This window comes from Nicotiana tomentosiformis, chromosome 2 (assembly GCF_000390325.3).
Source record: "Nicotiana tomentosiformis chromosome 2, ASM39032v3, whole genome shotgun sequence".
NCBI lineage: Eukaryota > Viridiplantae > Streptophyta > Magnoliopsida > Solanales > Solanaceae > Nicotiana > Nicotiana tomentosiformis.
The window spans coordinates 103,705,443-103,720,143 of NC_090813.1; the positions used below are offsets into that span (position 1 = coordinate 103,705,443).

Sequence of the window (14,701 nt, forward strand, 5' to 3'; positions counted from 1 at the left end):
ACAGTTGGCTGGCTGTACATTTTACCTTTTTCATACAAATATTCACAGCAAAAAATTGGCAGATTGGACACATTGCTTTCATCTAACAATAATACATTGAGAAGTACTGGATACTAATTTACTGGAGGTAATCCATGAGTATGGTTATATTTTGTTAACATGTCCTAATAACGAAGTACTATGGCAAGAAACTTTTGCCAACGTATTAACGGTTCCTACCTACGACAGCTTTTGGTCTCCCCAGCAGCCTTAAAAAAACTGCCAGTAGCATTTTAAAGGGGGACCAAGACCCAACTCCTAAATCTCCTACTTGGCATCATTTGTTTACAACTAAGGGTGTGTTTGTTCCCCCTCATCAACTCATTTTCTTTCCATTGGAGAAAAATGTGAAGGGAAAACATTTTCCAAAACTCTTTTGCAAGCTTCCCCACCTATTCCCCATCCCCACCAACCCACCCCGCCCCCACCTCACCCTACCCAAAGCCGGGACAGCTTTGGAGACTTCAAAGTATATTTGTCGCGTCCGCAGACCTCGAAGTCCCCTTCTACTCTTTCTCATATCCATTATCTTCTTTATTTTTCCTTGTTGGACTCTGATGTATAGAGACACTAGATTTTTCCTTCTGTAGTTTGTGATTCACGATGTTCCGGGTTTTGGGATTTGTTGTGTATTTTTGAATAGTTGGTTAAATTTTTATTTTTATTTCATTATTCCGCAAAATGTTAGGCTTACCTAGTTGTAGAGACTTGGTGTCGTCACGACGTCACACGAAGGGAAAATTGGGTCGTGACATTTTTTGTATTTACAAATGTTGAAAATGCCTTAGCATAAAATAAGGTTGTGTTCGAGGGTTCGAACAAACCTTGCCTTTATTTCCTTTTTAGGTTTAGGCATTATCGGGGTTCGATGTTATCAAAGTTTTTCCCGGAAAATATCTTAAGTCTGAGATTTTGCCGAAGGTAGACTTTTAGAACCGGTTGTGAAAGAATTTTTTATTTTTTGAAGGTCTACTTTTGTTTCGGATTTCGGACGTCTCCTAGCCGTGTTAAATTGGTCGTAACCTTTTAGTTCAGGATCTACCCATTAGGCTTGTTTTCCCTTTTTACCTGGGCTTGCCCGAGATAATAGTTCCCGAGCGAGGTGGCCGTGACTTTTAAAAATATGGGCATTGCCTATTAGGTCTTTTGCTCCCGAGGCCCGATGACTTGGGCTGTTTGAGTCGGATGGCAGTCCCCGAGTGAGGGAGAGATCATTTGTATTCCGGTTAAGTATTTCCCTTGGGCTTGTTTTTATTCGAAATGACGGAATTCTTTTTTTTAAAGCATAAGATGTTTGTAAGGAACATATTTCTATTTATTCTCGATCGAGACAGGGTTCGAGCAATCTTTGCAAGGAACACGTCTCTTTATTCTTGATCGAAACAGGGTTCGAGCAATCTATAAGGGAATGGCTTGATTTGACCGTTTCACCCTTACAATAAATCCTATCTATCGAGATCCTCCTTTTATGAAGTAGTTTTCTTTCTAGAGTTGATATTCGCATATCCGAGGGTGCCCCCCCCCCCCCCAGTATTCGAGGTTGATTGCAAAGAAACCTCGGATAATGTTGAATGGATTTTCTGTGCCGATTCGTGATCGGGCTCGATACAAAGTTAGCATGATTAATCGTTGTCTCATTAAAAACCTTGCTGAAAAAACTCATTTGGGACAAAACTCGGTCTGAGAAAAAAAGATAACGGTTATTGATTGTTCTGGTTGCAGATTTTCTTGGAGATAGCAAGGTAGCTGTTTGGCAATCGCAGCCCCTACTCTTCTCCCTCTTATCTTCCTCTAGTTGTATTTAGCTATTTTTCAGGTTGAGTTAGCCTTGATATTGTTAGACAGATTGTAGTAGATGCTCATGACTAGTGACACCCCGATGTCGGGCTTTCGGCCTTCACTTGCTGACAATTTGGACATCTTGCCACAAAGTCCGCTACATTCCTCTTCATATCATTCCACCATTAGACTTCCTTAAGATCATGATACATCTTTGTAGAGCTCGGGTGCACGAAATACCTAGAAGTGTGAGCCTTAGTCATAATTCTTTCCCGAAGACCATCCACATTTGGAATACATAATCGCCCTTGGTACCTTAGTTTTCCATCATCCATGCCAAGAGAAAAGGCCATGGTCTTATGTTTATGAATCCCCTCCTTCAATTGTACCAACAATGGGTCGGTGTATTGCTTCTCCTTGACTTCCACAACAAGCGATGATTCAGCTCTATTTTGCACAATCACTCCTCCTTCACTAGAATCCGCAAAACGAACTCCCAAACTAGCCACCCGATGAAACTCTTTGGCTAATGACCTTTAATATGCCTCCAAGTGAGCCAAACTGCCCAGAGATTTTTGGCTTAGAGCATCTTCTACAACATTAGCCTTCCCCGGATGATATAGAATATCGATGTGGTAATCCTTGAGTAACTCAAGCCATCTTCTCTGCCTCATATTCAATTCCTTCTGTTTGAAAATATATTCAAGACACTTATGGTCCGTGAATATATCCACATGAAACCTATACAGATAATGACACCAAATCTTCAATGCAAATACCACCGCCGCAAGCTCTAAGTCATGCGTTGGATAGATCTTTTCATGATTCTTGAGTTGCCTAGAAGCATAAGATATCACCTTGCCATGTTGCATTAATACACACCCAAGTTTGATCCTTGAAGCATCGCAATATATCACAAACCCATCTGTACCCTCTGGCAGGGTCAACACCGGTGCCGAAGTCAATCTTGACTTCAACTCTTGGAAGATTCTTTCACAACCATCTGACCATTAGAACTTAACTTTCTTCTGCGTCAGTTTAGTCAACGGAGAGGCAAGAGTAGAGAACCCCTCCCCAAACTTCCTGTAATATCCTGCTAAGTCCAAAAAACTACGAATCTTTGTTGGGGTAGTAGGTCTAGGCCAATTCTTTACAGCTGCAATATTTTGAGGATCAACCTCAATTCCTTTTCTAGAGATGACATGACCCAAGAATGTGACAGATTCAAGCCAAACGTCACATTTCGAAAATGTATCGCATACAACTTGTGCTGATATAGAGTCTATAGAACTGCCCTGAGTTGACCGGCATGGTACTCTCGACTTCGCGAATATCGTCAATAAACACTATAAATTACCGAATACCTTACTATATTGTTTGCTGATAACAGATATGCTGATAAACCCAGAATGCAAACTTATTATTACAATCGTCCTACTCCTCAAGATATTTTAATAGAGGAACGTGATTGGAATCAGACTAATACGTCTTACAGTGGTTCCGAAATTTACGAATGGAATCTTGATGGATTGACTGATAGGCAGTTGACTATTCTTGTGCATTGAATGCTTATTGAGTATTTCAATTAACCGGGGTTACCTCGGTTAGAGTGGAAAGGGGAACTCCTAGCCATTCTTCCAGCAGGGTTATTTCTTATATGAAAGCTCGGCATATGGTAGAGAAAAGGTGTTTAGCCTATCTGGCTTATATTTGCGATCCCAGTGCGGATGTCCCTTCTATGGACTCAGTACCAATTGTTCGTGAATTTTCAGAAGTATTTCCTGCATATCTGTCGGGGAGGTTCCATTGAATATGAATCGTAACCCATTCAGACCAGGAAATTGGTGTTCTTGTTGCACTCGATGTTGTGACTAAGGGACTCTGAACATATTGCACATATTATGTGTAGAAATAACAGTCTAAAGGTCAATCGTTGTTATCAAATAAGAGTCATGCACTCAAAATACATTGCCAACTTATTTAGGACAAATAACGATCATAACGTTTATATCTTTTGATTTACAACCACGAACTGTTCCATCCAGCCACGGTCGTTGTCATCATCAACGCTGGTAAGGATGGCATGATAGCCGCATTTGCTGAGTTTAAGCACACCCCCATGGAATTTCTTTGGGGAATAGAAATTGATCAAGTGTGCGAGAGTGAGAGTTTCTCCGGTCTTAGAGCAAAACTTTCGAAGGCATGCCAATGTTGAGTATTCGGTTAGCTATAAGGATAGCTTCCCTCCACAAACTCTGCGATAATCCATAACTTATTAATAAAGAATTCATCATTTTCCAAGGCCCTCATTGCCTCCTCTTCTGCGTCCTCGAAGCTGCTTCTGCGAGCTCGCATTTGCGAGGCTCCTGTCCGCTTCTGCGGAGTTTGCGCTTTTGCACCGGTCCGTCCGCATCTGCGTTCACGCAGGTGCGGAAATTCCCTCGCACTTGCGACCACTGCCTCACAGACCCCTGCCCGCATCTGCGCTTGCCAAGCTCGCACCTGCGAGAAAATGTCCGCAGGTGCGATTGCACCAGTAGGCAGATTTTTCAGATTTTTCTCTAAGTCCAAATTAGATCCGTTAACCATCCGAAACTCACCCGAGGCCCCCGAGACCTCAACCAAATATTCCAACAAGTCCTAAAATATCACACGAACTTAGTTGAAGCCTCAAATCACATCAAACAATGATAAACCATAAATCATACCTCAATTCAAGCTTAATGAAACTAAGAGTTTTCAACTTCTACATTCGATGCCGAAACCTATCAAATCAAGTCCTATTGACCTCAAATTTTTTACACAAGTCATAAATGACATAATAAACCTATTCCAATTTCCATAATCGGATTCCGACCCCGATATCGAAAAGTCAACTCCCCGGTAGAAAATGAAATGCCATTGAATCATATAGCAAACCTTTGAAGATGATAGAAAAGTCACAAAAAGAAGCAAAACACAGTTAGAAAGATAAGGATAGCGTGTGTAAAAATAATTACATTTATTTATTTATTAGCTCTAACATAGTAATTGTTTTTACACTCTTAGTATATGTGATAGTAGATTAATTATCAATTTATAACCAAACTACCAAAATCAACGACCCGATGGCACAATACTTGACCTTATATAGAGGGGTTTCTCTTGCAACATAAAATAAAAACATTTATACATTGTTTTATTGCTTAATTACGGAAAATGGAAATCTCCCAAACGACAATAACATCTGACAAGCTGAAAATTATTTGTCTGGCAAATTAAACTAGAAGTCCAGTAGCAGTATTTACTTAGCTCTCTAGAGGACAAAGGAAAGCCAGAAGTTGCTTGTGACTTTGTGTACTAAAAAGCAGCTTAACAATTCCAAAAGTTGTCTGGGACCACAAAGCAAGATTTAGGACAAAATAAGAAGCTGTTCTTTTGTCCATGCACTTTCCCCTAACACAATAAATATTTTCTGCTTAATTAATTGACAATCAATTTAAAGAAAATCGAGAATCCGTAGCATTTCCCGATATTATTCAAACATTCACTGAAACGAGGAAAAACATTCTTTTACTTCAACATATACTATTGTTATTATACAATACTACGGCTAAGTTCTACTATAAGACGTTAGAAAAATAACATGCATCGAGGCACATTAACGTCCTACGCTTTCCTTGGTTTTCTTAGATTTTCTTTTTCCAACTTTGTCTTCCTAGAAGAAAACATGTCAAACTTTGTTACACCATAGACAAAGCCATCCAACAAAAATCTTAAAACTAAATCTAACTTTCAAAACATGTTTAGATAGAAAAAGGAAAAAAGAAAATAGTTAAACCAACCGATGTGACGATGACTCTATACCGTGCAATTTTCATGGGCTGTAGTCGTTAGTTGATGCTTACTCCTCAGATACAGTCATTGCTTCTTCTTCGGAAAAAGAAGTTCACGATTTTTTGATCTTTCCAGACAACTCCATGAGTTTAGTAAACTGTTTTAGAAGATCCTAATGACAGTAAATTGAATCTATTCAATTTTTACAATAAGATGGTTGACTGTTGATCGTCTAGTTGTATCTTTCGTCTTTTTTTCTTGATCGTTCGATGACGTCACGAGAGAAACAACAAGATCCGAAAAAGCACCAACGATATATTTGTGGGTATGTTTCGGATTAAGGTTTAAATAACAGAGGAGGAGTTCATGCAATAATTCCCAATTGGCTTTCACGTCGGTCAACTAATGAGCTTCCACCATTTCTTGCATTGATCGTCGGAAATCGGAATACGGGTCAGGCGAGTACGTCTGAATTGCAACGCCGCCGGTGACCACCGACTCTTCTTTCTTCTCCGGCGAAGGGGTGGTCGGAAAATCCACAATGGAGTTGGAGTTACCAGGGGAAGAGAAGAAGAAGCGTTGAGATGCAAAGACATTGGAGAAATCGGGAATATTGTTAGAATCAGTATCAGAATATTCTGAATCTTCAAAAGAAGAGAAGATATAATCTTCTGTTAAGGTGGAGGAATTAGTGAGAGATTTAGAAGTGGCGGAATCAGAAGGAATGTCGAAAACAGAGTTGAAGTTTTTCATAGTTTGTTCATTTTCTTCTTCTTCGAAAGATAGAGAGAGATTTGTGGGAAGGCATTTGAAGTTTGGGAAGCAATGGTAGAATTTCTTTTGAAGAATTCTTGGCATTTTTTGCTGGCGGTGGTGGTGATTTATGGTGGCGCCGCCGGGGATGAGAGAGTAGCTAGGGAGTAGGAGAAGGCAGAAGAAGATGGGAGTAATCGATAAACTGTGATTGAAGAAACATGCATACAATCTACTTATATATGTGTATATTATTTGCTATTCGTCACATTTAATTATAAGATGTTATTATTTCGATAGTCAAATAATATTTTGTTATAATTTTTATGTTTTTTTTTTAATATTTTGACTTATTAACTATGTCGATTTATAGTATTTTTATATAGTTTTTAAATATGTAAATTTTATTTTAAAATACTTGAAGAATTTAGGTTCGATTTACACAAAATTAAATACTTTGACTCTCTGTACTTGAAACTCTGTCATATAAGTTGAAATAAAGGGAGTAAGTGATATTCACGCATTCATTGTCTTGATTATTATTATTATTATTATTATTATTATTATTATTACTTTTTGGGGGTTCCATTTGATTATATAATACTCTTAATTTTTTAACGTCGTCGATATGCTCACATTACTGGTTCCAAGCTCAAATAAGAAGGAAGGCTGTGATAAACTGAGGAGCTTAACTTCCGTTAATCGTCATAATCTGTAAGGGTGCATATAATATAGTGAGCCCAAATTACTTGAGATTGAGGTGCAATTGCCATTTAATATATTATTTCTCCAAATTAAAAGAAATTTTTTTATATCCGAAAACTCTTTAATTTTAAATATTACCGAACTTTGTTATGAGTATCATGTCCTAATTACGTGTGTCTAATCTTGACTTGAGGTAATTAGGACTTGTTGGTCTATTTTTTATGTGAATTGTGTAGGGAAACGGTGTATATGTGAAGTGACGAGTGTATATGCGTTGTCGGGGGGGTTAAATCATGAGGGATTAGGCTATTTATTTCCATGTCTTCTTTTGTTCTATGTTATCTCTTGTTACATGCTTTAGTTGCTACATATCCTTACTTGTTATCCATGCTTTACTTGTTACTTGTTATTTATTTATTCCTTGTTTCGATTTGTACATTTCTCATGCAATATCTGCTTAACTGCTACATGCTTTTAATTGTATTAATTGTATACTTTTGTTGTCTCATGTTCCACTTGCTTTTACTGCTCTTATATTGCTTGAAGTACTTTATTATGTCATTTAGTTTATGTGAGCAATCTACATATTTTGGTATTATTGATTTGCCAAGGTTTGGGATTGTGAAGTATTGGATATTCTTCATTTGAATTGGTAGTTCCTTATCGTTCCGCATGTTTTATTTTTTCTTTTGTGTTGATATTTCGTAAATACTTGTGTTAGGATGTATATGCTAATAAAATAATATTGGGGGATTAGGTTGCGCACCAACATGGTTAAGAAGATGATCAGTTCCTTCGGTGTGGTAAGGCAATAAAAGTGTTTTGTGGCTTTACGTGCGGGCTTGATAGCCTCCATAATTTGATTGATTGGGAGGTATTTGATTATGATGGTTTTGATTACGTGTAAATGGGTTCCGAAAGAGTTATGGCGGTTTAGAACACGACTTGAGTTTATGTCTTTTGTGACTATGGGAAGATGGTTGTGTGTTGCGATTCTTCTTATAAAATGAGTTAAGTGAAAGGTTCTATCTGATGAAGTATTTATTCTACTGGTAGTTCATTGTGGAGTACCCGGATGTGATTGCTACATCACGACCTCAACTAATCAAATTTGCCCTGAAGTTTACAACTCATTAGATAACCACCTAGGTAGAAGTCACAACCCTAGTCCCTTTTAATAATTTGAAAAACTCAAAACCAAAAATATTGTCCTTAGTTTTATACTTGCAAACAATAGAGTAAAGTAGAAGTAGAACACCAATCAAGTTTGTGGAAGTGTAATTGGAGCCAAAACTTGCAATTAACTTAGATATATACCTAATCCCATATTCTAACTCCCTGTGAATTTGATCCCGACCTTCGTTGGGTTTATTATTGCATCGACCGCCTCACTACTTAATTATGGTATGGGTTTGGCCGAGATCACTCACATGCCATGAAGTGCTTTCAACATACAGGTTTTGCGGCATCGAGGTACGTTGATAAAGAATATAGTGCTACTGCACGTAAAACCTATAGTTGCCTCTTCCACTAGTGGGTCCTGAGCATTATTGGACGCCGAAACCATTTTAAATGGTGTGTAACAAGGATTATGTGCATCAATGGCAAGTGCAAAAAAGAATGTGGATACGGAACCAAATAGATGTTAGTGATACTGTATATGCGTGTAAATGTGGTATATGTTCCCAAACAAGACACAATCGCCATAAATGTCCTTCAGTTGGTTTGGGAAGCGGTGGTAATTCAGCCTTTGATGCTAGTTCATCCAATGTGCCCAATTTTCAAGGATAAACTTAGTGTTTTATTGCAGTATTTTTGTTGTACTAAATGTATGTAATGGTTTTTTTGCAATATTTATGAAATAAAATTAAGTTTCCAATGTCTTAAATCTAATTGACATTTAGCATTGAAGATTCAATACAACAATTAAAAATAACTTCAACAAATAAATAACGATTTTCATTCGCCATTATTGTCATTGTCTCACTATTTCATTGTCACTGTCTTCATCTTCTTTGTCAACATCTTGTACGCATCCGTTCGCACCGAGGGTATCATAATCTAGGCCCCAGTTGAAACACATTTGTCGTATTTCATCGCTATCATCAATAAGACCACTTGCTTGATTTCTACAATAATATGGGGCTCCTACGTCCAACGCCTGCCTTAGAAACTTAGGTAGTCCCTCCCACTTGACAACTGTTAGAAATACACGATAATCAATGTCTCTATGCAATTTTTTATTTTTTAATAAATTCCAATGCTGATCCTCCGTTCCTTGCAGGTAGTTAAGATCATCCAGTGCATGATGAATGGCTAGTGCCTTTTCCATCTCTAAAATCTCCTTCATCAAATGCCGAATCACCTCTCGTTCATCTTTGTATTTTTGTTTGGAAGGTTGAAAATAGTGCTTGTGGTATAACTAGCCCATACCAATGGCATAGTACTTTATAATCATATCTTTTTGAGTAAAGGGGAACCCATTGTAGTTTTTTAACCAAAATTCGCATACCTTCAGGCATTGTAAAATGCACTTCCCCCTCAATGATATGCCCTGCAACTTTGAGATCAGTGTGTATATTGATAGGCTTATTTTCTAAGGGACGTAGAACACCATACCATTTGTCATCAACAAAATCAGTATAGCAACCTAGCATATTTCTTTCAAGGTAAGGATCGATTGTGTTATGACGTGTTCCATGTGGATCTGTTGAACTACCTTCACCTTTTTGGATCTTCTTAAACCACGTATTAAATGTTAGTCGAATTTCTGAAATGGATGTTGTAATGGTTCTTGAAATGGTTTTATAATACTGGAATATTGATTCATGTAACGACCCGACCGGTCGTTTTGAGTATTATAGCCTCGTTCCCCCCATTTATTGCTTCTACTGTGCTCTTTTGTTGTTATGTGACTCACCGGGGTGGTTGGTTTAGTTCCAGGGATATTTCAGAATGAGTTGGGACTCTTAGTCCCAAGGTTGGAAGCCTAAGTTTAAAGAGTTGACCGAATAGTTCTTATAGCTCTGTAGGGTGATTTTTGACTTAGGAGTATGTCCATATATTAATTTGGAGGTCCGTAGGTGACTTTGGCTTGAATTGGCAAAAGTTAAAAAAATAGAAGTTTAGAGAGTTAAGAAGTTTGACTGAGAGTTGACTTTTAGTTACCAGGCTCGAATTTTAGTTCTGAAAGTTGAAATAGGTTTGTTGTGTCATTTATGACTTGTGTGCAAAATTTATGGTTAATCGGAGTTGGTTGGGTATGTTTCGACATTAGTTATGGAAGTTAGAAGTTCATAAGTTCATTAGGCTTGAATCAACGTGTGATTCATGGTTTTAGTGTTATTTGATGTGATTTAAGGTTTCGAGTGAGTTCGTATGATGTTTTATGACTTGTTGGTATGTTTGATTGAGGTCCCGGGAACCTTGCATGTGATTCAGATCATGTTCGGTGCATTTTGGAACTTTGAGGGACTGATGATTTTCTGTTGCTAGTTTCCTCTTTCGCGATCGAGGAGAAGGAGACTTCATCGCGAAGAGTTATTATTGGCGGCTGGGGATTTGTTCTCTGTGTTCGCGATAGTGTGTTCGTGTTCGCGTAGCTTTGTGAGGCTCAGTGCATTGCGGATGCTAGAGGGTCCATGCGATCGTGTATAGGAGTAGTCAAATGGGCGTCACGCTAAAAGCCTACACGATCGCACAGGTATGAACGTGTTCGCGTAGGGTCAGGTGTGATGACCATCGCGCTCATGACTTGATCATCGCGTTCACATAGGCTATTTTTTAGGACATATTATTTTGTTCTTCACAATCGCGAGAAAAATTTTGCGATCTCTTAGAGGAACATCTGGGCAGACTGTTAAATATCAAAAACAAGGGTTAGAGTTATATTTCATAATTGGATTTTGGGATCTCGGATTGAGGCGATTCTTTGAGGAATTTTCAAGGAATTAATTGGGGTAAGTGATTCTAACTTGGATTTGGTTAATATACGTGAATCTATCATTATTTTTATCATTTAATTAGTGTTTTGAGTTAGAGAAATTGGAAAAAATTGTAGGAACTTCATAGGCTTAACTTTGAGGATTTGAAGATCGAGTTCTGATCGGAATTGAGTAATTTTGGTATGGTTGGACTCGTAGTTGAATGGGTGTTCTGATTTTTCTAATTTTGTTGGATTCCGAGATGAGGGCCTGTGGTTGACTTTTTGACTTTTGTTAAAGAATTTAGCTTTTTCATATGGATTGATTCCTATAGCTTGTGTTGATTGTATCGAGTTGTTTGTGGCTAGATTTGAGTCGTTCGGAACACGATTCTCAAGGCAAGGGCTTATTAGAGTAGATATTTGCACAGTTTGAGGTAAGTTACACTTCTAAACTTGGTTATGAGGATATGAATCCCTAAAATACGTGTTATGTGATTGGTGTTGAGGTGACACACATGCTAGGTGAAAGGCGTGTGGGCGTGCACCATAGTAATTGTGACTCGGTTGATTCCGTGAAACTGTGTAGTCACTGAATCTTGCTATTACTCATGTCTACTCTATGTGTCAGAGAATTTGAGCTGTGATTTATGTTAGAAATTATGTTTAGGCTTTGTGCTGGTACTGTTAGGACCCACATCGGGCATTCTTTTGCTGTTGAGTTATTTGCTTAAATTGCAGTTGTGTACTTTAAGCATTATGTCTGAATAGGGGCAAGAACATGTGGGTTGTGAGATTGTCAAATTATACCCCCTCTTCTAGGTAGGGGTGATCGTGGGTCGGTACGGTACGGTACGTTATTTAGATATTTCGATTCGGTATTTTCGGTATTCAATTTCTTAAAATTCTATATCAATACCGTACCTAATTAAACTCAGTATGGTTTAATTTTTCTCCTTTCGGTTTTGGTTTATTCGGTTTGAATACTAACTAGTACATAGAGCCATAAACCGCAATGTTCTAAATTAAAGTACTCAAAAGTATTAAGTTTGGATGATTAATTCATCACAAATAATTTGAAGGAGTAATTAATAAATATTTGAATAATTTAAATGCAAGAAAAATCAATTTTAAAGCCTTAAAATTTATGAAAATATTATAGAAAATACTTATATGACTCTTGTAAATTGGTGATGATGCAGAATGATATTTTGAAAGTATTAATGATATTTATAAAATATGAGGGCAAATGGTGTCATAAGTTGGGCTAAAGTGCATGTAGCTATTTTGGAAAAACTATTTTCAAAACTTATTTCAAATGTAAGGCTCGCGCGGTGGTATAAGGAAAGATTATGATGGAAGTTGAGAAATGTGAATACGAGGCGATACCTCGATTGTGATTCTTGATTATACGAGGCGGTACCTCGATAGTGATTCTTTATTATACGAGGCAGTACCTCAGTTGTGATTTTATTGTACACGAGGCGGTACCTCGTTGTGATTATTGTTGTTTATTCCATGTTCCAAAGAGTTTTGGTGGAAACATTTCTTGTTGTTTCAATTCTTTATTGTTCTAGCAGTTGATGTCCATATATGATCATTGTAGTCTTTTTAGTTGCTTCCTTTTTTGCTATTTCCATGTTGATCTCCGGTATTAGTTCACGTTATTATCTTGTTTCATATTAGTTATTTCTTCACTTCCATTATTTGCCCTTATTACATTTTCATACTGTCTATTTATATCCTAGTAGGTGTCTTGACCTGGCCTCGTCACTACTCTGTTGAGGTTTGGCTTGATACTTACTGGGTACCATTATGGTATACCCATACTATATTTTTGCACATTTTTGTGCAGATCCAGGTACGTCTGCCTGTGTCGGATGCTAGAGTTGATTGAGTTGTTGCTTGGGAGATTTCAAGGTATACATGTTCCACATCTGTAGTCCTCGAAGTCACCTTCCCTTTTATTCTGTTGTTGTTATAGTTCTTTTAGACAGTGATGCAGTAGTTATCCTAGTTTTACTCAATATATCTTATAATTCAGTTCTACCGGTTTTAGGAAGCGTATTGTTGGGATTATGTTTGTAGTGGAAGGTTATATCAGTTATTTAGCTTTGTTTTAGTATTTTGATAATTGTTTCTGCCAAGTTATTATTATTTGTTAGTCTTACCTAGTCGTAGAGATTAGGTGCCATCACGACATCCTATGGAGGGAAATTGGGGTCGTGACAAGTTTATATCAGAACTCAAGGTTCATAGGTGTTACGAGTCATAAGCAGGTTTAGTAGAGTCTTGCGAATAGGTACGGAGACATCTGTACTTTTCTTCGAGAGGCTACGGAACTGTTAGGAAAACTTCACTTCTTTGATTCCTTATCGTCCGAATTGGTTGACTTCAAAAATTGAATGTCTCTCAATTTTAACTTCATAAGAATTTTGTATTTATAACGTGTAAAAATTCTAAGTGGAGCACAATAGAAGCACGCAATAAATGTGTTCATAATGGATTTCATATTGCACATATACATATAACTTATTCCTTCTTCCACTACCGATTTCATGAGTTGCATGACCGTTCCCGAGTTGAACTCATCGTCATCAACGAACGACCCCAAGTTAGCTAGAGCATCGACTTCGTTGTTTTGATCTCGGGGTACATGTTGCAAGGTCTACTCCTTGAATCGATGTAGCGTTACCTGTAGTTTATCCAGGTTTGTACATAATCAATACATAACATTTGTACATTAACTAGCAAAATACATCACCTATATATCACAAAAAATAGCTAGCCATGTCTTTCACAATCGCACACGTGAAACTTGAGATTGTGTATCTCCAATTTCAATTGGACTGAGAAATTGGTCGAAACCAACAGTATGAAAGCTTCAGTCAACGGCATCTTTCTCCTTTTTTTCCTCCCTTTATTCTTCTTCGTCAAATCCCAAAACCACACGCTGCTTCTTACTACTTGTTTTACATTCAAGATCTGCATATCTCGTCCTCTTCTTTTTTCTATTATGTTCTGGAAATACGATACAAAATGAGTTGGGAGCTCTATTAATTTGTTAGTACTACGTACTATTCTTTCCCTTTAGTTTCTTTTCTTTATGTTGTCAAATACCAGCTGAGAAAGCAGAACAGAAACCAGGGAAAGTGTCCGAAGACGCCAAAGCCAATCTATTCTGTGGATGCGATTGACTATGTTTCTCTAGCCGCTAGAATTTCCATTGGCAATGCATGTATGTATCTAAGATAAATTTCATCGGCCGAACTCGTAACTTAAGCCCTGTTTGGCCATAAATTTTGTCAAAATAAATTTGGGTTTTATTTGGTAAACACATATTTGGCCATAGATTTTACCTACATTTTAGCAAAATTCCAAATCCCAAAATCAGCTGGGCCAAAATATCACTATTACATTTTTTAAAAAATCTCTGTTTGATATTTTTGAAACCTTTGTTCTTTGATTTGGAAAATCCTTGTGACTTGGTTGACTACGAGCTGTGAATCACAACGAAATTTCAACTGCTTAGCCCCATATTTAAGTACTAGTCTCAATCTTGAAATTAAGACCTCATACTCGGCCTCGTTGTTAGTCATATCGGGGCACCTTATGGACTGGCGAATTACTTTACCGGTAGGGATCTCGAGTATGAGGTCTTAATTACCACATGATAAAGGTGAAGGA

The 14,701-nt window shown here is 37.6% G+C and overlaps 1 pseudogene; it reads right to left on the bottom strand.

The window, feature by feature from the left end:
• Positions 1-5,295: 5,295 nt before the first annotated feature.
• LOC138905152 (transcription repressor OFP12-like) lies at positions 5,296-6,536 on the bottom strand (annotated as a pseudogene).
• Between the last annotated feature and the right edge of the window lie 8,165 nt (positions 6,537-14,701).